Genomic DNA, 25,854 nt, shown 5'->3' on the forward strand with positions numbered 1-25,854 from the left:
CAACAATTCATTGAGGCATGGAGTCCTCTTAAAAAATGAGGGAGATTATTTATTAGTACCACTTAGAAATATCATCTTTTCTGTATTTTCTGTGGTTTTCTAAGTCTTCTGTTTAGCGTTTCTATGGTTATAATGGTAGATTAAATTTCTTGTTCCTTCTCAAGAGCATCTACTATGAGATGACACTGGTTTTTACTTCGGCAGTATTTACTGAGCATTGCATTATACCAATCCAGGTATTCAGTGATGTGGGGGCCAAAGGAAATAGAAGTCAGTTTCTACCCTCAGTGAGCCGATTATAATTTGATAGAAGATAAGGATTAACGTAAGCACATTTATGTCCTAACACAAGGAAGCAAATATTGTTAGTCATTTCATTAGGAATTTCTTTTGTCATTGGGGCATTTGGGGCCTTCCAAACCTTACATCTCTTGCCATGCCTTTGTACTCACTTGATAAACCTCAGAAAGCAAGATATCTTCTTTTCTGATTCCTGGTTTAAGTTGAGAGTGTGGTGCACATTAGTCAAAATCCAAATCATCAGAAAAGGCAAACCTTATGAATTCATTTTGGAATACAACAGGGTATCAAAATAAGTATATGAAAAATATGAAAAGCTGACAGTAGAAAAGATCTACTCAGGTACTAACCAGAGTTCTCAATCTCCTCTGTATTGAAGCTCTTATGATGTAAGGCTAGATCTATACTAGAAACACTTTTTAAAGTCTCTCTCCAGTATTGAGAAGTATAGGCCTCCAGTACTGCCTCTTGGTGCTGAGAGACTCAAGCCCGCCACCCACCATATTTCTGGGGAAACTAGAAATGAAAAACAGCCACACACAAGCACTTGCTTTGCTCGGCAGGAAACATCAAAACCATAAGATGTTATTTCCTAAAAGTCATTAATTGGGTGGAAAAATCACCATTTTCTGACTTGTTCCAGAAAGGATGGCTCTCTGATTTTCAGATGCCATTGGGTCAACCAAAGGTAAGATAAAGAAAAGCTACTGCTGTATGGATTTCTCTGTGACTTGAGAAAGGGTCACTTTTCAGTTAAACAAAAACCAAAGCATCTAACTTTGGCTGTTACTATTGAGAATTTAAAAGCGTTAATGTTTTAATTTGTTTACATTTTATATTTTGACTAAGTAGTAATGAATTCACTTTGACTCAAAATTCCAAAGATTTAAAAAGATAAAGAATCTCCTTTTCTACTCTCTGTAGCCACCTAGTTCTTCTGCCTGGAAACTGTTAAAATTCCCGTGAATACTTCCAAAGATAGTTTATATATGTGTAAGTATATAATCCTTTGTTCAAAATCCTTGGTCCAGATGTATTTTAGAATGAAAGCTTTTTTTGCAATTGTGGGAAGATAATGTAGCGCATCTACCATATTATCCAAAATCCCTAGTAAGAGGTTTTAGCCTCATAATTAAACACATTAACATTTCTGTGAAAAATACAGACATAGGCCAGGTGCGGTGGCTCACGCCTGTAATCTCAGCACTTTGGGAGGCCGAGGCGGGCGGATCACCTGAGGTCAGGAGTTTGAGACCAGTCTGGCCAACACAGTGAAACCCCGTCTATACTAAAAATACAAAAATTAGCTGGGCATGGTAGTGCACGCCTGTAATCCCAGCTACTTGGGAGGCTGAGGCAGAAGAATCTCTTGAATCTAGGAGGCGTAGGTTGCAATGAGCTGAGATCGTGCCACTACACTCTAGCCTGGGCGGCAGAGGTGAGACTCTGTCTCAAAAAACACCACCACCACCACCCAGAAATAATCAAAGACATTAATATTTTTATAAAAGCATAACAAATACAAGTAGGGCGAATAAAGATTATAAAATCTTATGCTACGTCTCGTCAGGTTTTGCCACCAAATACGTTTGTACTAAACTTATTTTAAAAACGTATTTTTCACAGCTTTATGGATTTTGGCTTTGCCAATGAAGGATAGGTGTCATACATATATACAGTACTGTATAGCCTCTGCTCTGCTTCCTCCCTTTTTATTTAGTCTAAGTTGTTGCATGCAATATGTATCATCTTTTGCTTTTTTGTTTTTTGCTTGTTGGTTTGTTTTTTGAGACGGAGTCTCACTCTTGTTGCCCAGGCTGGAGTGCAGTGACACAATCTTGGCTCACTGCCACCTCTGCCTCCGAGGTTCAAGCGATTCTCCTGCCTCAGCCTCCTGAGTAGCCAGGATTACAGGTGATCCACCTGCCTTGGCCTCCGAAGTGCTGGGATTACGAGTGTGAGCCACCGCACGTGGCCTGCTTTTTTGTTTTAATATAGCTGAGAGATTATTTTATATCAGTCATATCAGTATGTAAATGGCATGCTTTTTTAACATCTTTGTGGTATTCCAATTGTCTTACTCTGTTTGAGCTGCTATATCAAAATACCATAACTTGAGTGGTTTAAACAACAGAAATTTATTTCTCACAGTTCTGGAGGTTGGGAAGTTCAAGATTAGGCTACTTAGTCAATTGGGTTCCCTGGTGAGGGTCCTATTCCTGGCTTTATAGGTGGCTGGCTTCTGGATGTATCCTCACATGGCCTCTAAGAGCTCTAGTCTGTTCCTCATCCTATCATGGGGGCTCCACCCTCATGACCTAATATAGTCATGAGAGGCTTAGTTACCTCCTAAAGGTCTCTCCTCCAAATACTATCAAGTTAGAGGGTAGGGCTTCAACATATGAATTTGGAGGGACACAGACAGTCCATAACATCATTATATTGGTATACCATTTAACTCCTTTTTGATGCGTATTTAGGTAGTTTTCAGACTTTTGCTATCAAAAGCCAGGGTGCAGTGGATTACCTTGTGCATACGTCATGTTGCACTTAAATGCATAGGATAAATTTCCAGAGGTAGAGTTCTAGGCCAACGTATGTGCATTTGTAATTTTATGTGTTGCTGAAGTGTAGCCTGTAGAGGTTGTTGAACTTCCATTCCACCAGACTGTGTAAGGATGCCTGCTTCTTATTACCCTTAGACAGCTTTCATCTTTTAAGGGCTGTTTGTATTTTCTTTCTTTTGAACTGTCCTTGTCTTTGCATATTTTTCTATTGCTTTGTTGCTCATTTTCCTAGATTTGTAGGATTAATTTTACAAATTGGCTCCATGCTATTTTTTGGAAATGTTTTTCCCCAATTAGCTGTTTTCCATTCTATGGTAGGCTATTATGTATGGTTCCAACTTTATTTTCTTCACCAGATATCCATCCAGTTGTCCCTACACCATTTATTAAATAATCCATCTTTGTCTTAACTGATTTAAAATGCCACCTTTACCATTTACAAAATTTCCATGTGTATTTGGTACCATTGTTTCCATTGACCCATCCACCTGTTTGGGACCCAAGCCATCCTGTTTTTATTATTGTAGTTTATGCTGTGTTTTCTGCTAGGTCTAATTCCCTTTTATTTCTCTTCCTTTTCAGAAGTTTTTTTCTGGCTTCTATCTTATTTTATATGAACTTCTAAAAACAACCCATCTAGTCTAGTCTGTACCCCTCCTCTGCCAGTCTTTCTGTTGGAATCACTTTTTTTATTTTATTGTGGTAAAATTATGTACAGCTAGATGCACAAGCATTACAGTCCAATAAGTTTGCCTATGTATACACTTGTGCAATCCCAGATCAAAATACAGAACACTTCCATCACCCAGAACCTTTTCTTACATCCTTTTCAAATCACCTTGCTCCCCAATGATTGGCTTCTATTACATGGAATCAGTTTACTGTTAGGATTTCTTTGTATTTATAGAATAAGTGACAGCTTTATGATGTTGTACCTTTATATCCAAGAATAGGAAAAACAACCTTTTCATTTGTTGAAGTCTCATTTTGGGTTCCTGATAGCATTTTTAAACATTAAAATTTTTTTTTTGCTCTTTTATGTATTTAAGTTTTTTTTTTTTTTCCTGCCAGAAATGGCATCTTTTTTTCCACTTTTATCTTCTATCTGGTTATATATAAGAAAGCTTTTTATTTTGTATATTAGTTAATATTTTATATATTAAATAATAAGCCCCCTGTAGAATATTTATTATTTCTAATAGTTTTGTAGTTGAATTTTTTATTTTTCTTATGTCATGCCAGCTTTTTTGTTTCCATTGATTTTTACCTCCTCCCTCCCCCAACTTTTTATACTCCTATATTTTTTCTTATTGCATTTATAGTGGTGATTTTAGAAGATTATAGTTTTCCTCCATTATATGTAAAAGAAGAGCCAGAATATTTATCTGTTGCGTATTTAAAGGTTATCAATAATAATGAAATTAGGGAGGGATTATGGGAATACTTAAAGTAGTGTGAAGTTTCCTCTTTAAAGTTAATGTAACTTGAAATGAATTGTGGTTTTCAAAATGTTAAATGGACAAGTTGGGGATCATTTGATAGTGAATGTAGGATTAGCAGTTAACTGCCTTGTCTCTTATTTGATGATACAGTCATGTACCACATGGTGAGGTTTCGGTCCATGACAGACCACATATGTTACAGTGGTCACATAAAATTATACTATATTTTTACTCTATTTTTTCTGTGTTTAGATACACAAATACTTCCCGTTGTGTTATAGTTGCCTGCAGTATTCAGTACAGTAACATGCTGTACAGGTTCGTAGCCTAGGGTCAATAGGCTACACCATATTATAGCTTAGGTATGTTGTACTATCTAGGTTGGTGTAAGTAGATTCCATGATGTTTGCATAGTGACGAAATTGCCTAATGATGCATTTCTCAGAAGGTATCCCCGTCCTTAAGCAAGGCGTGACTGTACGTATAGGCTGCTTTCTATGTGCTTAGCACCCAGAGGCAGCTCCCAGAAATATAATTTAGTCTGGCGTCAGAGAGCATGCAGTCAAAGTAGAGGTCAAGATATGTAGAAGTATGAAGTGAATGAATGTAGACAGGAGGGTCTTAAGCTTGGAAAAATGCAAAAATCAAGTCAGGAAAGCACAGGAGTGAGAGGGTGCAAAGAGTGAGCTTGATTTGGCGACTGGGTTGGGGCAGGTCGCTCATCCTTATGAAATTATATGGTAGTTAGATACTTAGCTGAACTTTAGTAGAGATCTCATTGCTTAATGGGGATTAAATAGTTTATTTTCTGTCTCTTCTTCCCTTCCCCTGCTCCCACCAAAAAGCTGAGGCAGTTTTCTACTGAAGGACGCATACATTGTTAAGTAAGCTAGAAACAAAAAGTTAGAACCTCGGGAAAACAAGTATCCAGACTATCCTAATGGTGTAGGAGCTAATGCATATTTGGTGCCTATCATATACCAGGCACTGTTCTTGTGCTTTATGTATGTTAAATTGTTTAAACATCACACAGCAACCCTACAAGGTGGGCACTGTTACGCCCATTTTATACATGAGGAAACAGGCATAGAGAGATTATATGGGAAGTTGTTGGTGATCTTGTTGGACGGTTTTATTAAAGTGGGAAGAAAGAAGCCAAGTTGAAGATGGTTAAAAAACAATGAATGATTTTTCTTTTTAAAGACAGGGTCTCCCTCTGTTGCCCAGGCTGGAGTGCAGTGGTGTGATCATAGCTCACTGCAGCCTTAAACTGTTGGGTTCAAGTGAATCTTCCTGTCTCAGCCTGCAGCCTCCTGAGTAGCTGGGACTCGGCTGGCTAATTTTTAAGTTTTTTGTAAAGATGGGGTCTCACTGTGTTGCCTAGGCTGGTCTCAAACTCCTGGCCTCATGTGATCTTATCACCTCAGCCTCCCAAAGTGCTGGGATTATAGGCGTGAGCCATCACACCCAGCCCCTGAATGAAACACTTTGAAAAACAGTGAGAAATGAGCAAGTGCTGACACAGTGGGTGCAGACCACTCTTTTAAGATTATCTCTGAAGTGAACAAAGAAATGGGTTGGTGGATAAAGGAAATTGTGAGGCTCAGAAAATGAGTGAAAATGGCATTGCTGTATGTAGGAAAGGGGATGCAGAGTACGGGTAGAGAGTTTGGCCCTCAGTAGAGGAGAGAGCTTTTCCATCTAACAGGAGGAAATGCAGAAAAGTTGTGTGCCCTTGCGAGGAAGTTTGGAAGTTGGAAGGTGAAGGCCTGTTCTCCTGGCTTTCATCTTCTCTTGTGGTTTCTGTTTGCTCAATGAAGCATGAGATTCATGCGGGCAGAAAGGGATGGGAGTTTGGGGAATTTGAAGCAGTTTGCCAAGAAGTATTGATTGTTCATTTAAGGTTTAAAATCTTGAATTTGAAGTGATATCAGTCAGCCTGGTTTTGTGACCCCTTCCCCCCAGCATTATTTAGCCGTTACAGGCACAGATTAAGGCAGGTAGTTGGATTTACCCAGGGTGAGATTTTGCCAGGTGTATTAGAGTTCTCCAGAGAAACAGCAAATCGGAGTTATAGACAGATAGACTGAGATTTTAAGGCATTTGTTTTTGTGAGGGCTGGCAAGTCTGAAATCTGTAGGGCCGGCAGGAAATTCTTGGTCAGGAGTTAATACTGCAGCCTTGAGGCAGAATTTTGTTTTTCTCAGGGAAACTTGTTTTTGCTATTAAAGCCTTATAAAGTGATTGGATGAGGCCTACCCACGGTATCAAGGATCAGCTCCTGTACTTAAACTTGACTGTTTGTAGATATTAATCACATCTACAAAATACCTTCACATCAACTACGTTAGTGTTTGAATAACTGGGTACTACAGCCTAGCCAAATTGACACTTAAAACTATCACACCAGATCAGTACAAAAGAAGGAAAGGGGGACAAGGGAAATAAGGACCTTTTAACTAGAATGCTTATTGTGGGGTGGTGGTTGAGTGTGTAACTGGCCACAGGGTTTGAGTAAGTTAACTTGAAAGATTGAATGCCATGGTCAGAGTGGAATACCTGAAAGAGAGATTTCACAAGTATGATAATTATTGACATTAATAATGCTCAGGTTAACTTTGGGTGTGGGCTTCTGAGGTGGAATTCAGAGACAAGTCCTGAACGTGAGGAGGCCAATGAGTTAGAGTCTGAGGTATTAAAAAAGGGTCAGTCTGCATGCATGGTGAAATCAGCAACTAGTGAGGGGAGTAAGGGTACGTACTGTAAACCAGTTGTAATGTCCTCAATGAATAAGGAAGAATTGGAGGGAGGATAGACGATGACAAGAAAGGTTAAAGGTAGTGTAACAGGCTAAGTTTGCTTGTCACAAATTGGGAATTTCAGAAGGCCAAGTAAAGGAATTAGGAGGATGAAGAATTGAGTCAAATGGAGGACGTACACAGCAGTGTGGCAGTGAGAATTCAGGGAATAATAGATAACCAGGGAGAGCTGGATTTTTTCTGGTGACCATAAGTAGGGATGTGAGGTATGAGAGGATTAGTCCTGATACAGGAGATGGTGGTTATCACTTTTAGTGTTGTAGGACTCGGTGGCAGTGCTTTCAGATTGTTACTCATGACCCATTAGTAGGTTATAGAATTTTAGGAGATCACAATTTCTGTTATGTTTTTAAAAGAAATGAAATAGAAAATACCATAGTGTGTCATGTGTAATAAGGGACTAAGAATTTTTTAACGGTTTTCTTGAGATATAATTCACATACCATTATAGTTATCTATTTGAAATATACAGCTCACAGCTTTTTTAGTATATTCCTGGAATAACGGAGCCATCATCACAACCTAACTTTAGAACATGTTTGTCACCCCAGAAAGTAACCTCATACTCACTAGCAGTCACTCCCCATTTCTTCACACACACCCCCTCCTCTCCCTGGCCCTAAACAGCCTCTTACCTACTTTCTTCTCTATAGTTTTGCTCATTCTGGCTATCTCTTTTTTATTTTTTTGAGATGACGTCTTGCTCTGTCTCCCAGGCTGGAGTGCAGTGGCGTGATCCTGGCTCTCTACAGCCTCTGCCTCCTAGGTTCAAGCAATTCTCCTGCCTCAGCCTCCCGAGTAGCTGTGATTACAGGTGCCTGCCACTAGGCCTGGCTAATTTTTTTGTATTTTTAGTAGAAACAGGGTTTCACCATGTTGGCCAGGCTGGTCTTGAACTCCTTACCTCAAGTGATCTGCCCGCCTCAGCCTCCAAAAGTGCTGGAATTACAGGTGTCAGCCACTGCACCCAGCGCATTCTGGATATCTCATATAAGTGGAATCATACACTGCGATCTTTTGTGACTGGCTTATTTCACTTAGCATGTTGTTTTTAAGGTTCATGTATCATGTGTCGGTACTTCATTTGTTTTTGTTTTTTTTTCTTTTCTTTTTTTTTTTTTTGAGACAGAGTTTCACCCTTGTTGCCCAGGCTGGAGTGCAATGACGTGATCTTGGCTCACTGCAACCTCTGCCTTCCTGGTTCAAGTGATTCTCCTGCCTCAGCCTCCCTAGTAGTTGGGATTACAGGCGCATGCCACCACAGCCAGCTTATTTTGTATTTTTGGTAGAGATAGGGTTTCTCCATGTTGGTCAGGCTGGTGTCGAACTCCTGACCTCAGGTGATCCCCCACCTCGGCCTCCCAAGTGCTGGGATTTCAAGCATGAGCCACTGCTCGGCCTTTTTTTTTTTTTTTTTTTTTTTTTTAATTGGATCAGGTCTTGCTCTGTCACCCTATTACCCAAGCTGGAGTGCAGTGCCATGATCGTGGCTCACTACAGCCTCAAACTCCTGGGCTCAAGCAATCCTCCTGCCTCGGCCTCTTGAGCAACTGGGACCACAGGCACATGCCACCACACCTGGCTAATTTTAAATTTTTTGTAGAGGCAGGCTCTCCCTTTGTTTCCCAGGCTGGTCTTGAACTCCTGGGCTCAAGTGATCCTCTCACCTTGAGCTCCCAAAGTGCTGCTGAGATTAGAGGCATGAACCACAGTGCCTGACCTTCATTTCTTTTTATGGTCAAATATTATTTGGTTGTACGATATGCTACATTTTATTTACCTACACTTCATTTGATGGGCATTTGGATTGTTTCCACTTTTTGGCTATAGTAAGTAATATAGTACACAAGTTATGAATATGAACATTCGTACACAAGTTTTTTTGTGTTGTATGTTTTCATTTCTCTTGGATATGTATCCAAGAGTGGAATTGCTGGGTCATATGGGTAACTCTGTGCTTATTATTTTGAAGAACTGCCAAACGGTTTTTCAAAGTGGCTGCACCATTTTACATTTCCACCAGCAAGGTGTGAAGATTCCAAATTCTCCACATCCTATTCAAGCTTGTTATTGTCTGTCTTGAAAATAGCCATCCTGATGAGTGTGAAGTGGTATCCCATTGTGATTTTAAATTGCATTTCCCTGATAGCTAATGATATTGAACATCGTTTCATGTGCTTCTTGGCCACTTTTATATCTTCTGGAGAAATATTTCAGATTCTTTGCCTATTTTAAAAATTGAGTTATTTATCTTTTTATTATGTTGTAAGAGTGTTTTTTTTTGTTTGTTTGTTTGTTTTAAGAGATGGGAGTCTTGCTCTGTCACCCATCCTGGAGTGCAGTGATGCAACCTGGGCTCACTGCAGCCTCAAACTCTTGCACTCAAATGATCCTCCCTTCCCAGCCTCACAAGTAGCTAGGACCACAGGTGTGCCGTGCTAATTTTTAAAATTTTTTGCAGAGATGGGGTCTCACTCTGCTGCCCAGGTGCTGTAACTCCTGGGCTCAAGTGATCCTCCCACCTTGGCCTCCAAAAGTGCTGGGATTACGAACATGAGCTTCCTTGCCTGGCCAAAGAGTTCTTTATATATTATAGATACAAGTTGCTTAACAGATGTATGGTTTATAAATATTTTCTCCTGTTTTGGAGGTAGTCTTTTTACTTTCTTGATGGCATCATTTGTAGCACAAAAAGTTTTAATTTCAGTAAAGAAATCCAATGTATTTGTTTTTCCCTTGTGCTTTTGGAATCTTTTATAAGAAGCCAATGCTTAACTCAGGGTCATGAAGACAACCTCTGCATTTTCTTCTGAGTTTTATAGTTTTAGCTCTTACATTTAGGTCTGTGATCCATTTTGAGTTAATTTTATGGTGTATGGTATAAGGAAGGCGTATGAGGTAATTCTTCTGCATATAGACATGCAGTTGTCCTAGCTCCATTTGTTGAAAATACTATTCTTTCTTACCAAATTGTCTTGGGCATTCTTGAAAAAAAGGCAGATTTATTTCTGGACTCTGAATTCTATTCCATTGATCTGTGTGTCTATTCTTAGGTTCCCACAGTGTGTTGATTACTGTAGTTCAGAATTTTTTGAAAGTTGTGTTTCCCATAGATGTGTGAGTATATTTATATATAGATAGACACAGAGGTGTGTGTGTAATAGGTTATGTTGGAAAATGTTGGAAAACCTATGGTGTCTCCCCATTAGAGTTCACTTGCTTGTGGCAACTTAGTGGAGTATGTTCCCTCTCAGGTAATATACAGAGAAGACAGGTTAGAGGGTCTGTCTGTGAGTGTATGAATTCCTTTTAGATTGGATGACTGATTTTTCTTACTTCAGTAAAGTTTTCAAGTGCATGTGGACTGAAGGGCAGTAAGGAGGGCATAGAACAGCTATGGGAATTCCTAAAAAGAATTCATCAGAGATGAATGTAAGGATTATGGAGTGAAGTATTTGAAATTTTGAAGTTAGCAGGGTTTTGTACTGTGCCAGTCTTTCATGATTCTCCAAAAAAAAAAAAAAAAAAAAACTTTTTTGAATATATTAAGCATGTCTGTGTCGAATAACTTAAGACATTATATAAGGAAAATTATATAGATAATTTAAGGTTTGGGAATGATGCTATCTCCTTCTAGAGAGGATTTTTGTTGACTTTTGGCAGGAGGCAAGCTAGTGGCACTAGCAATCCCGAATCATCTTAATCCAGTCAGAGACTATGATGTTTCAAAACTGGGTTCTGGAGTCTACGAAGGCTGGTCTATTTTATGTTTTATTTACTTCTAGATACGACCCCTTGGAGTCCTAGCATAAAGCCAGGGGTGTTATCAGCCCCACATGCCCCCACCCCCACACTTTCTTGGGCCCTTAACTCCAATATTTAATCCTCTCTAGTCATGTAAATCTATTGCAAGTTCAAGCTCAGCTTCTCAGTCACCTCTTTGGAATTGGCAGATCCCTTCAGGAGGAGAAATGGCCACGGATGCCAGACTCCCTTATGAGCTTTTCCTTACTCTCCCAGATCTTGGTCTTCATGCTTTTTCACTACCTTGGCACTCTGATGCCCTCAAACAGGTTTTTTGGTTTTGATTTTTAAAACATTTTTTTTTTCCTGGGGACTTGGGCAGGTGTCCAGTTTTTCTAGTTGCTCCCAGTAAGATAATTGGTTTGAATTATCTGGTTCACCATTTTAAGGAAAGTGATTTGTTAGGTTGATCAAGATTTATGTCATAAGAGTCTCTGTTTGAAATTGTAGTATATGTGGTTTCAGTTTTTCCTGAGGGTAAGATTTTGGGTACCAGTTTCTACAGATTATAGAAATTATTAGAAAAGGGGGAAATAGCCTTAGGAATAGAAATGGGAGGGAAAATGGCAGGGAAAACTAGATATTTTTGCAAAGTTTGGGAAAGATAAAGGTATAGGGTAACATTTTCATGTCTATTAGGAGTGTAAAAGGGCAGTCATGTATCAAAGGAGCTGACATATTTGTTGTAATGATATTGTCATAATTAAAAGGCTGTAGAATCTAGGTATTATGGGGGTGGCTTTGAGAAGTATCTACTTAGTTGTGTTGAATAAAATTTTTAAATTTCGCAGAGAAACCCTAGGATACTGAGTCATTAATTGAAGGAGTCAACTTTGGGGCTGGACTTATGGTTGTGTCTTACAGCAGTATAAATCTGCGCAGCCAGTAGTATGTAAGGGATTGCAGAAAGAATTTAATTTCATAGAACCCATTATTAATATGAGAGATACAAAATGATACTGATTTTGATTTAGCATGCCATCTTCATTTATGTATGAAAATAAATGTAAGGTCTTAAAGAGTTTTTGTTTTTGATTCTCTAAACTATTCCCATACTTCTTAAATTTCAAAATCACAAAGTTTTCCATCCATCTTAAATGTTATTGAGGAAAAATGGTATATCTTTAATAGCCCCTTCTTCTCTTAAGAAAATGATAGATACTGGGTGTATTTCAGAAGGTTTTATCAGCAGAGTTTTGGTTGATATTTTACACTTTTTGAGGATAGGAATTGTTTAGTAAAATGATGCCCTCTCTTTTTTGGCGCCATCTTCCAGTATATGTGTCATAGGAACCTAGTTTAAGATCAGTGTGTTTCTTTGTTACACCTGTCAGTAGAATCGGCTATTACTGTTTTTTGGTTCCTTACAACTGAACATTTTGGTCACCATCCTCACCCACTTTTTAAAGTGACTTCATTCTCCCACATCACTCCCAACTGAAGAATGTTCAGACATACACATTGAAAGAATATTACGGTAAACACCTGTATACTTCATTTGGATATTGTAGTTGTTAGCTTTTTTGTCATATTCGTTTATGTCTCTCCTAAAAGTAAACACGTTCTCTTACATATGTCATACTTAAGCCCTTAATATCTAGTTCATATTCAAGTTTTGCTAATTATTCCCCCAAAAGGTCAGTTTGTGCTGCAACCAGGTACTGTGATATCTCACCTAGTTTCCATAGCTCTTGTGAAGGTGTTTTCGTGCATGGATGGTGTTCAAATTGATGTTTCTGTTAGGGGACAATCACTGGAGAGTCCTATTCTTCCATCTTGTTCCGCCCCTCTCCTCCAAAAAGGTCAACTTGTAATTGGTTTTTTCAAACCAATATTCAGTTTATGAACTACATTTGATTGTTGTTGCTTTAGTCACTTTTAACATACAACAGTTGTCCTGTTTTCTTTTTTTTTTTTTTTTTTTTTTAACACTCATGATATTGGCTTCTTGAAGAGACCAGGCCATTTGTCATATAGAATGTTTCCCATATTTTGGATTTGTCTGATTGTTTTCTTGTAGCAATTAACTTTTATCTCAATTCCCACTGTGTTTCCTGAAGTAGAAGATTGAGCCTAAAGGCTGGATTATAGTTAGTTTTTTTTGGCTTAGTTACTCCTGTGTACATTATATTGACTCATAACACAGGCATCAGGTGGTTTGCCTAAAGTGTGATCATTTGGTGTTAAGGTGGTATTCACCAGATCTATCCATTATAACAACGGGTTTCCCCTTGACAATCAGCAGATCAGTGAGATGACATTTTGGTTCCCTTTGAATATCCTGTTTTCCAGCAGCCTTTTACCTATGTGTTGAGTGTCTCTTGGTGAGCTTTGAATCAGTTATTTCATTTGGGCTTGCAAATGGTGTTTTTTTGTTTTTGTTTTTTTGTTTTTCTAACCGTATCCTCCTTATTTTTATTTTTATTTTTATTTTTTGAGATGGAGTCTTGCTGTGTCACCCAGGCTGGAGTGCAGTGGCACAATCTCTGGTCACTGCAACCTCCACCTCCTGGGTTCAAGCGATTCTCTCACCTCTGCCTCCCGAGTAGCTGAGACTACAGGCACACACCACCGTGCCTGGCTAATTTTCATATTTTTAGTAGAGACGGGGTTTCACCATATTGGCCAGGCTGGTCTCGAACTCCTGACCTCAAGTGATCTGCCCACCTTGGCCTCCCACCTATCATCCTTCTTGATCAATTAATATTAACTAGCTTTCCTCTGTTAAGAAGACCTTTCCCTCTTGTCAACTGGGATTGAACTACAGTTCTTCCTAACAAGATGAGATAAATGTTTATTTCTCTTTAATATACCAACTCTTTAACATACCAATTTTGAAAATTTAACCAATTTGGAGTAGTCATCTTCAAAAAGTGGCACATAACTTTCAGTCTCTCTGTATCACAGGGATTTTTGTTTTTTTCAGAAGTTTTATGATCATTTCAGTCATTCTTTTTAAAATAGTCTTCATTTGTAGAAGTTTTAGTTTTACAGAAAAATTGAGTATATACTACAGTTTCCATATACCCCAGACCCAATTTCTCCTATAATTAACATCGTATGTTTGCATGGCACATTTATTACGATTAGTGAAAATTATTGGTACATTATTAACTAAAATCCATAGCTTATTCAGCTTTTCTTAGTTTTTAGCTAGTGTTTCTGTTTTGTTTTTACAAGATCCCATCTGGAATACCACATTACATTTTGTTGTCATATCTCCTTAGGATTTCTTGGCTGTGAGTTTCTCAGATATTCCTTTTTTTGATGACCTTGACTGCTCAAATATTTTGTGGGATACCGTTTTATTGGAATTTGATGTTTTTCTCATTTTTAGACTGGCCTTATGGGTTTCTAGAAGGAAAATCACAGAGGTAAAGCATCATTTCATCACATCCTGTCAAGGGTATGTACTGTTAACATAATTTATGACTTGATTTTTACTTTGATCACCTGGCTGAGGTAATGTTTGTCTGATTTTTCCATTGTAAAGTTACTCTTTTTTCCTCCTTTTCATACTGTACTACTGGGGAAAGGTGACCATGCACAGCCCACACTTTAGGGAGTTATGTCCTGCTTCTTGACGGCAGAGTATCTACATAAATTATTAATATTTGGAATCCTTCTGTGCAGGAGATTTTTATTTTCTCCCATTTAGTAATTTATTCTGTCGTTTATATCAGTATGGACTCATGGTTGCTTATTTTATACTTTGGGTTATAGTCCAATACTATTAATACTTAATTTTGCTACTCACATTGTTTCAGATTTGGCCATTGGGAACCCCTTTAGTTAGCTCCTGTGCCTTTGACGTACTTCCATCAGTGTGGGTGTTTTTTGAGCACTTCCTTTCTGGCACTGCAGGATGCTCCCAGCTCATCTTGTATGTTTTCTACCCTAGTCCTGGGATCAGCCATTTCTCTAAGGAGCACTGTTTCCTTTAATTAGAAAATGATATTAGAAACAAAGATCTAGGTGCGCTTGTTGCTACTGGGATGTTGTTTTTTAGGTACTCTCAGCAGATAGAGCAAAGAAATATATTCATATATTAGAAATATCTGTATATCTATGTGTCTAGAGAGACACATATAAGTATTTAACATTATATATCAATATTTATATGTGCATGAATATTTGTAACCATCTGTATCTATATAAGCTAAACATGAATTCTTAATGTCTTCAACTCTAATCTATTACCATATGGATCATTCCTGGTCCTCCCCTTAGTGACCAGTAAATTTCCTCCAGTAGCAGGAAACCTGCCTCCCAGCACACACCATGTATTTACTTAGTTGTTCAATTCCAACCTAGGTCTTATAGCAGTATCAGAATTGTTAACTCACACCCAGTGGAAACAGCTGTATCAAGTAGGAGGGTTTTTTGTTTGTTTTTTGTTGTTCAATTCTTCAGAAATTTCTAAGTAGACAATCATGTCATCTGCAAACAAAAACAGTTTTATTTCTTCTCCCCCCTCCATCTGTATGCCTTTTCTTCCCTTTTATTGTCTTATTGCAGTATTTAGGACTTTAGGTATGATGTTGAATAGGAGTAATGGGAGGAGACATTTTTGCCTTGTTCTTGGGGGGAAAGTAGTTTTTCACCATTAAGTACTATGTTCACTGTAGAGGGTGTTTTGAGGGGAGTAGAGTAGATTTTTTTAAAAAATCAAATTGAGGGCCAGGCGCGGTGGCTCACGCCTGTAATCCCAGCACTTTGGGAGGCCGAGGCGGGCAGATCACGAGGTCAGGAGATCGAGACCATCCTGGCTAACATGGTGAAACCCCGTCTCTACTAAAAATACAAAAAATTAGCCAGGCAAGGTGACGGGCGCCTGTAGTCCCAGCTACTCGGGAGGCTGAGGCAAGAGAATGGCGTGAACCCCAGGGGGCGGAGACTGCAGTGAGCCGAGATCGCACCACTGCACTCCAGCCTGGGCGACAGCGAGACTCTGTCTCAAAAAAAAATCAAATTGAGGAAATTCTTCTCCATTCTTGGTTTTCTGACCGTTTTCATCATGAGTGGTGTTAGATTTTGTCAGATGCTTTGTCTGCATCCATTGATATGACCATTTGATTTATCTTCATTAGCCTGTTGATGTGGTGGATTAGGGTTACATTAGTAGATTTTAGAACCAGACTTGCATACCTGGGATAAATCTCTCCTGGTTATGGTGAATAATTCCTTTCCTACATTATTGGATTCAGTTTACTAATATTTTGTTGAGGATTTTTGTTACCTGTGTTCATGAAAGATACTGGTCTGTAGCTTTCTTTTCTTACAATCTCTTTTTTTTTATTATTAATATTAGAGTAATGCTGCTCTTTTAGAATAAGTCAGGAAATGTTCCTTCTGTTTTTATTTTCTGCAAGAGATTGTAGAGAATTGGTATCACTTTTTTCCTTAAATGTTTGGAAGAATTCACCGGTAAAACTGTTCGGGCCTGGTGTTTTCTGTTTTAAAAGGTTAATAACTGTTGATTCAATTTTTTAATAGATACAGATCTATTCAGATTATTGATTCAGTTTCTTTAATAGTTACAGGTTTGTTCAGGTTATCTGTTTCTCTTTGTGAGAACTTTGGTAGATTGTGTCTTTCACAGAATATTGGCTCATTTCATCTTACTAAATTTTTGGTGTACAGAGTAGTTCATAGTATTCCTTTGTTGTACTTTTAATGTACTTGGGATAAGTAATGATGACCCCTCTTCCATTTGTTACATTAGTAATTTGTGCCTTCTCTCTTTTTCTTCTTTTGTTTTTTTTTTTGAGACAGAGTCTCACTGTCACCCAGGCTGGAATGCAGTGGTGCGATCTTGGCTCACTGCAACCTCAACCTCCTGGGTTCAAGCGATTTTCCTGCCTCAGCCTTCCAAGTAGCTGGGATTACAGGCACATGCCGCCATGCCCAGCTAATTTTTGTATTTTTTAGTAGAAACGGGGATTTCACCATGTTGGCCAGGGTGGTCTCGAACTTCTTGATTAGTCTGGCTAGAGGTTTAACAGTTTTATTTATATTTTCAATGAGCCAGCTTTTTTTTTCTTTCTGTTTTCCTGTTTTTAATTTCATTGATTTTGACTGTAATTCTTTTTTTTCTTCTGCTCACTTTAGGTGTTATTCTTCTTGATGATCAGTTGTCTCACATTTGGCCAGTGAGAGTCTCGAGGTGGCTGCTGTGTCCATTTTGATCTGACCTGGTTGATCGTTGAGTGCTTCCTTGCTTTCTGGCAGGATAAAATGTATTTCAACCTGTACTTATCTTGCCTTAACCTGGGACACTCCATTTCTTTAGGAAGTTGGCTTCAGTCTTAATTTTATGTGATTGCTCACTTCTTTCATCTAAAGTTTAAACAGATTTGCCACATTGAGATCAGCACTTTTGCCTTTTTTTGGTAGTCAACAAGAGCAACTGAGTTGTCCTGTTGATGCTAGTATTTAATGTGTCTTAAAACTTGCCTTAAAAACAGAACATTTTCCTGTTCAATTTATATAAGCAAAAAGACACTTTAACTGTATCCAGCCAAACTCTTCTGTGGCATCTCTGAAAGTAATTTTTACTTTACCAGTTTGTACTTTTGCTAAGGGGTAGTTGAAAACCACACCTTTTTAAGAAGTTCAGAAATTGAGGATGTGTATTCTGAATTAATCTAATTTGGTTTTTCTGCATCTCTACAGTTGTTTCATTACTTAGTAAAGCGTTTGAACTTTAGCTTCAGGATTTTTCTTTTACTTTTAACAAATATTATGTGCCAATACTTACAAATAATAACTCATTTAATTATTTTAACCTTGCTGGTAGATACGGTTATTCTCCTCTCTCCCTCATAGATGGGAAAACTCAGGCAAGATGAAGTTAAGTAACTTGCGCAGGGTCATACATGAGTGGCAGGGCCAGAGTCTGAATCCAGACAGTCGGCTCCAGACGCCAAACTCCCAGCCCCTCTTTCCTCTGCTAGTTATGTCAAAAAAGTTGTTTGTGATTCTGCATCTTGCTTTCCCCTTCTCTTGTTAATTATAGTATAATGGGTGTCACTCGTATTACCATAAGCCTTAGTATGGCATTGCGAGCACCAGTTAATTAAGCAATAACGTTTTGAGATTCCTAATTGGAAGAATTCAGAGTGGTGTATTGCTTTGAGTTAGCTGGCCCTTTGCCGCAACTCTGGCCATGAGACAACGTTATCATGAATAGTGATAATGTGTAAAAAGATGAGGCCTCCTTTTTTTAAAAAAAATATTAAATTCATTTAGAGTATGAATTTTAAAGTAGTGTAGTCAGTGATGATATAAGATCAAAGAATAAGTGAAAACATTTCATAAGGCACAGAGAGCTAAATGTGTGTAACTATTTTATTGGTGTACATACTGCTGGAACTATAGAGGAAGAATCATTATTTTATGGGAAGAACATATGTTACTGGAAATCCTAGATTCTTAGATCACAATTCTAAATTCCAGTTCTTTGATGTGTTAACATAGGGTCCATTGCATCCTATTTACTGGTTTATTTTTATCCTTGCTCTGCTTCTTCATAATTGTAATTAACTAAAACCTTCTGGTTCCCCAAGGTCAAGGCATACTCTTTTTGAAAATAATATTAACTACTGCTGATGAGAGGAAGAGAGCAACAGGAAGCATTTAAAAAAAATTTTTTTAAACTAACGGCAAATATAAAATATTTAGGAAAAAGGTAAAGATTAAAAGTACCTATAATCTAGGTAGTAATATTTTGGTGTATTTCTTTTTATGTATTTTGTGCACATGTGAGAGAGATTTATATACATGGGTACACACATGTATAATTTGTAGGGATACAAAAATCATATTAGCTTATGTTAATTGAGGACTAGAGTACTGATAACTGCTTTTATTTGATTAAAGTCTGGGAAATAGATTTTGTTTAAAAGAAATGTATTCTTAATAGAGAAATAATTTTTATAAAATAAGAGATTTGCAGCATTGCTTTTTTCGTATAAGTATGCTAAGACTACCATCTCTTTAACAGGAAGGAGTTTTAAACTTTAACTTAGTAGGAAGATGTTTCAGGGGTTCTCTGAAGTCAAGAATGTTTTCATATAATACTAGAAGTGTTATTTGCCTTTTTCATGTCTGTTCTCAAGAGTTTTTCTGAGGCCATGTGACTTGCCCTGTGATGTGGCAACAGACTATATAGAAGCAAATGAGAGAACCCAGCTGTCTGAAATTAAGCCAGACCATAAAGGGATTTGCAGAAATGTAAAACAATGTGTGAGAAACACATTCACCCGTCCAAACCCAATGAATGGACTCAGAGACGTGAAGAACAGCCGAAGTGAGACTTTCAATGGCAGTCTTGCAAGATCAGGTGTCTGGTAGGCAGGCACACCCAGGGCAGATACAGCAGGTAATTTATCTCCTAGCACGGAAGTCCCTTCCCCAGTTCCTCATTGGTCGAGTACTATGGGGTTACAGTCTTCCCGGACGTTGCCTAAGTTTCATTATCCCCCTTAAAAGGTTATACTCCAGTCCCCTTCCCCGCTTAAGTTTTGATTTCCCAATAGTAAAACTTTCTTCCCTTTTATGGGCTGACCCCTCCTCTACATTCTGATCACTTATCATGACTTCATAGGTGCATGAGCCATGCGATTTGTCACATCCACAGGCTGACTGCCAGTACTTAGATTTGGTTCTTGGTCTAGAATGGATGGATTGTCAGTGGTGATGAGTATAGGATTGCATTCTAAATTGTGGCAGTTATTTGGCAGGGAGCCCTTGGACAGATGTAGTTTGTTCTTGAAGGGTCTCCATCTTAGAGTTACCCACCCCGTTTACTGTCCAACCCTGAAAATGGGTAGTCCACCATACATCATCCCAGCTGGGTGGGGCAGGGTGATGCTCTACTGTAACCTGTATCTGGTTCAGGGCAAAGATGCTTAACTGCCTGTGAGAGCTATCCCTGATTTTCCAAATTCCCACAAGGTAAGACCTGGCAGGCATCAAATCTTACAGTCTGGGGTGCTAACTGTCTTGGTTACACTAATTACCAACCTGATTGGATAGGGAGGAGTCCCCTGCCAGTTTCCATTTTAACCTTCTGCTTTTTGTATAGTAGCCCATCCCAGCCATATTAACTTCGAGAAATGGGGCCAACCCATGTTTTCTTTTTAGATTTTTCTCAGAGTTAACTTTAAGGGTTCCTCAGTGCACTTTCCACTGGTCTTTTCCCCTCCCTTCCAGGGTCTCTTTTACCAGTCTCTTTACTCAAGGATAGTGAGTCCACCCCTGTTCAGCTGTTTGCACCGCTGTCTCAGTGGGGACCTTCCCAGCTTGGGTGGAGCTTGTCTTCTTTTCAAGTCTTAATCAGCACCAAGTTGCCAGGCTGGAAGTGGTGAACCGTGAACTCAAGAGGCGGCATTTGAGTCAGAAGTCCTCTTAACCTAAGGGATGACAGGGTGGAGGATATGGCCAGTATATAATTTCTTAAGCATTGATCCTTGGTTTCCATAGTAGGGAGATCTGTAGCTCTGCCCAAATATGGGAGCCCCTATAATAACTCATAGGGGGACAATCCCAAGTATTTTCTTGGGGCTGTCATAATTGTAAGGAGTACTGTTGGGAGACGTTTGGTCCCGGGTATTTTAGTTTCTAGATTAGTTTGGTGATTTTGCTTTTTGAGAGTTTGATTCATTCTTTCTACCTTTCCAGAGGAAGGGGGATGCCAAGGGGTATGATAATCTTACCTAATTTGTAAACCTTCCATAATTCCCCTTAACACCCTTGAGATAAAGTGGCTCCCATTGTTTGAATCAATATTTTCTACCAGGTCAAATCTAGGTACAGTCTGTTCTAATATTATTTTGACCACATTACTGGCAGTGGCCGTTGGAAAGAGAAAGGCTTCCACCCAGCTGGAAAGGTGACCTGTGATCACCAGTAAATACATCAGTCTTCCTCCTTTGGGCATTTCTGTGAAATCTATTGAATGCTTTGAAATGGTCTTAGTCTGGGAGGTCTTCCTCCTGTGGCCTGTTTTCTGATCACCTTTTTGTTTATCCTTTGACAAGTTACACAACTTCCACATACTTGTTTAGCAGGGGTATAAATCCCTGTACACCCATAATTCTAAAGTGTTGCATCATGCAGAGTCTGGGATCCCCAATGACTCCTTTTGTGTAATATAGACATTAGCTGGGTCATTAGCTCTCTCATCAGGGGTTTACTTATTTCTCTCCCATCGGGAAGTACCCATTTCATCTTCAGTTTGAGTGACCCCTATCCTAATTCTTCCGGGGCCTTAATACTACCTTAGGGATGTCTGGGATCAGGCTAAATAGTCTAATTTCTTCCTCCCGGGAGGCTTGCTTAGCAGCTTCAGCTGCAAACCTGTTTCCTACAGCTTCTATAGTGTTACCTTTCTGAAAACCATTTACATGAACTATGGCTACCTCTGCTGGAAGCAAGAGGCTTTCTCAAACCTGTTTGGCCAGTTCCCCATGTACCAGTTATCTTCGCCTGCTATTTGTTAGGCCCCACTCTGTCCAGATTTTTCCAAAATTGTGTACCACCCCATAGGCATACTTAAAATCAGTGTATATAGTGCCTTTTTGGCCTTCAAGGAGCCTTAGGGCCTGGTTAAGAGCATATAATTCACAGGTTTGGGCTAACCAGCAATTAGGTAATCTTCCTTTCTCACATAAGGAGTGTTTATTTCCATCAGTGACACCATAACCATTATGTCCCTTGCCATCTATCACTGGAGACAGCCCATCCACGAACAGCCTTATCTCATCATGTAGTAGAGCTTCCCTAAGGTCTGGTCTAACTTTGGTTTGGTATTCTGTGATATCCAAGCAGTTATGATCTGATGTCTCTGTTCTCCTCTCCTTTCCCTAAAAACTGGCTGGATTCAGGCAAGTATTTGTTGTTATGAACAAGTCATCTTTTTCTAGTAATACAGCCTCATATTTTAGAATCCGAGAATCAGTTAACCATCTTCCAGCTTTTTGATTTAATATATTCCTGACTAGGTGTGGGGTGCTTACTATTAGGGCCCCACCAAAGGTTAGCTTTCTAGTCTCCTCTACCAGCAGGTCTGTGGCAGCTATTGTTTGCACACATTTGGGCTACCCTTGAAAGACAGGATTGAGAAGCTTGGAGACAAAAGCAGCAGGTTGCCTTTTCCCACCCCATGTTTGAGTGAGCACCCCAAGGGCCATGCCCTGGTTTACTGTTAGAAACAGGTGGAATGGGTTCTCTAAAGATGGGAGGGCCAGGGCTGTAATGAGGGCCTGGTTTAGCTCTTTCACTGCCTGAATTTCTTCTGAGGACCACTGCAAAGGATCAGGTTCTTCTTCTAATAACTTGACCGGCCGAATGCAACAGGGAAAGAAGAAGGGGTGGGGACACGGGGCAGAGCCAGTCCTTCTGCTTGGGGCCTGGGCCTAGGAAAGCTAACTAGGGCAGGAAAGGGGAGCCCCAGGCTGTGGATGCCTCTGCAGGGGAACGTTGGGTCAGCAATGGCCAGAGGAGCTCCTAAGGCCAAACAGTATTTGTGGCCTCCCTACCTTTGGGCGTCTTCTGGTCGCCAATTTGCTGCAAGTCACAGCTCCCGAATCTGGTTGTGCAGGCTCCAAAGCAGTGGAGCCTGGTGCTACTGCCATCTCCACCTCCTGGATCTCAGAGCTGCTGGATGGCTCCACCTACCACCCCCTGAGCTGGCCCCACTTGGGACTGGCATTGGTGGGGACAGCATGTTCCAGGTGCCTCTGCTCCTCTTTGCTGGGGCCTGCACCTTTCCTGGCTGCTGACTCATAGATGTCAGAGCTGCAGGACGGCTCCACAGAAGCCCTATGTTTAGGACACCTGATTAGTGAAGGAGAGCGGAGAGTAAACCCAAGGGACAATCCAGAGGAATGTCAGATGGAGTCTCTTTGGCTCCCTCTTTCCTTTGTCCCCTAAGCCTAGAATTTCTGTTTCTCATTTTCAGTCTCTGTGTCTGAGCTTTTCCCTGTGTACTCAACTCCCCAACTGGAGGTTTCTTGCACACCCTGAGAATCGCTTTGTCCATCGGCCGTTTCCCTTGCAGAACGGAACTGCAGATTGGGACTCTGCACTTGCCTTATATCTAGGATATGTCTCAGTCACACACACTCGACCTCCAAAAATGCCCAACCACCAAGGCAGTACTTAGAGTCCAATTTTCCTACCTTGGCTTGTGCATGAGGTTGCCTGGTTGCCGCAGTGCCTGCTTTTCTCCCTATGTCACCTCCACTGCCTCCTGAATAACAGTTTCAGGTTTGTCTATGGCCTTTGCGAGTTGCTGGGACACTCAGACAGAGCGGGCCACCTAAATTGGGTGAGATGCATCTCCCTTTTCGGCTGGAGTCCGACTCTACGCAGGCATAAAGATCCCAGATGGGCCCCCAAGTTTGTAAGGGAAACATTCACCCATCCAAACCCAAATAATGGACTCGGAGACATGAAGAACAGCGGAAGTAAGACTTTTAGTGGCAGTCTTGCAAGATCTAGGTGTCTGGTAGGCATACACACCCACGGCAGTTACAGCAGGTAATTTATCTCCTAGCATGCAAGTCTCTCCCCGAGTTCCTCATTGGTTGAGTACTATGGGGTTACAATCTTCTCAGACGTTGCCTAAATTTCATTATCCCCCTTATAAGGTTATACCTCAGTCCTCTTCCTCACTTAAGTTTCGATTTTCCAATAGCAAAACTTTCTTCCCTTTCATGGGCTGACCCCTCCTCTAAATTCTGATCACTTATAGTGACTTTCTAGGTGCATGAGCTGTGTGGTTTGTCACATCCGCAGGCTGACTGCCAGTACTTAGATTTAGCATGCCTTGAAAATGGATCATTTAAAATGTTTTCTCACACAATGGCACTCTTTTCACCAGGTTTTCCTTTTTTTTTAAATTGTCGTTTTCCATCAAAATGCTAGTTAATCATGCAGTAGAGGTTTATTATGTTTAAATAAATTTTTAAAAGTTTAAGTGCTCACTTCTGTCTAATATATTAAATATTGATATATCAACATAAATAAAAGCTTCTGTTAACAAAGTTCTTTGTTTAAAGAGTATAAAGGAATAGTGATACCAAAAAGTTTGACAGCTGCTGTATTATATAATATCAAAAAAGTATTTATTACTTACTCATCTCACCAGCAAAATCATTGGATCCTGCACAGGGATAGATAAAAATTTTGCAAAATTTTAATTTTCACTTGATAGTTTGAATTTTTTTATTGGCAATAAATACTGTCATTTATTTTTCTTGAAGTGATAGGCACACTTTGTTCATTTTCAAGAAAATGTCTTCCACATACCCTAGCCCAAATAACATAGTTTGTGTGTCATTCTTTCAAGTAAAAATTGTATTATTTAAAAACGTGTCTCACAAGTGCTTTTCCTGCAGTGGCCCCTGTACTTCAGTGTATAGCAACAGTGCTTATGTATACTTCTCATTTCATCATAACAGATAATGTGGATATTCCTCTTTTATATGTGCTACACCAAAATTTAACAAGGTAACTGCAGGGAGACTCTGAAACTATATAAATAAATTTTTCATATTCTATTATATTAAAATCCATTTGTCTATCTTGCATTTTAAATGAGTGTTTTGCCCATGTATAAGTTTGAAACATCATGTATTAGTCATTCGGAAAATACTGATTTAGTGAGGCCTGCAGATCTTTCAGATGTGTTTATAGCACCATTGTCATAGTGTGGTTTGAGGACTGACAGGGCTAGCAGAAAACTCCATTTGTATCAGATATTTGAGGGTCAAGATTTATGTAATTAAGAATTTTTGGAAATAGTAAAATTGTTAAATTTCTACCCTGACTGATGGGTATTAAAAAAAGAACCACAGATTATCAGTATGTGGAGTGAAAGATGGACATCACAACATATATGGCAGATATTAAAAGAATAAAGGAATATTATAAACACTCAAAAGCTAAGAAACAATGTAGATGAAATGGAACACTCTTTTAAAAAATATTCATTGCCCAGATTTACACAAGAAAACAGCTATGTATTTATTAAGGAAATTAAATTTGCAGTAAAAAAGTTCCTCACAGGCCCTGTGATATCATGAGGGAATAATTTGATGTGGCTCCTACTTCTAAAAGCAGCAATTCTCAAACTTTTTAAGAGTTTTGGAATGTCTGTGTTCTTAAAAATTATTGAATATCTCAAGGTGCTTTATATAGGCTATAGCTATTGAAATTTACTTTATTAGAAATTAAAACCAAGAACTCTAAAAAATATTTATTCATCAGTTCATTTACAAAGTAATAACCCAGTTAAAGTTAACATAAATAACATTTTATGAAAAATAACTTTTTCAAAAGAAAAAATAATATAACCTATTGTGATAACCCTGTGGGTTGCTTAGTCCCTGGAAGACTGCTGTACACATGTAAGAGAATGCCAGTGAAAAAGGCAAAAGATAGGCATTTCTGGAATGGAACTTTTATTTCTCAGCACTTTATAGGTTTTTTAAAGAGAAGATGTTGCTATTGTTGTATCAGATAACACAGATATTAAACCAACAACAGTAACAAAACACAAAGAAAGGCATTATATAATGACAAAAGATTTAATTCAACAAGATTTGTATCTCCTAGGTGTATATGCCATACCCAGTGTTGTGGCACCCACATTTATAAAACAAATACTACTAGACTTAGGAAAACGAGACAACCACAAAATAATAGTGGAGGACTGCAACACCCCACTGACAGCACTGGACAGATCACCGCAGAAAACTAATAAATTCTCGACTTAAATTGAAGTTTTGACCAAATGGATCTAATATACATGTACAGAATACCCTACGCAACAACCACAGAATACACATTTTACTCATCTGTGCATGCTCTAAAAATGACCACCTGCTCAGTTCATAAAGCAAGTCTCAATAA

The 25,854-nt window shown here is 39.1% G+C and overlaps 1 protein-coding gene across 28 annotated transcripts in view; it reads left to right on the forward strand.

The window, feature by feature from the left end:
- The window catches only part of MAPK8 (mitogen-activated protein kinase 8), a 129,345-nt gene that overhangs the window by 5,042 nt on the left and 98,449 nt on the right, over window positions 1–25,854 (forward strand). For 13 of the 28 annotated variants that reach the window (XM_054503484.2, XM_054503458.2, XM_054503474.2 and 10 more), the window contains one exon: window positions 14,270–14,338. The exons of 8 other annotated variants lie outside the window; for them this stretch is intronic. The gene's annotated coding sequence lies outside the window, so the exon portion shown is untranslated. Of the gene's footprint in view, window positions 1–1,224; window positions 1,294–14,269; window positions 14,339–25,854 lie in introns of all 28 variants that reach the window. 7 more of the 28 variants (XM_063669867.1, XM_063669865.1, XM_054503480.2 and 4 more) reach the window with 2 other exon arrangements.

The sequence above is a fragment of the Pongo pygmaeus genome, chromosome 8, assembly GCF_028885625.2.
Source record: "Pongo pygmaeus isolate AG05252 chromosome 8, NHGRI_mPonPyg2-v2.0_pri, whole genome shotgun sequence".
NCBI lineage: Eukaryota > Metazoa > Chordata > Mammalia > Primates > Hominidae > Pongo > Pongo pygmaeus.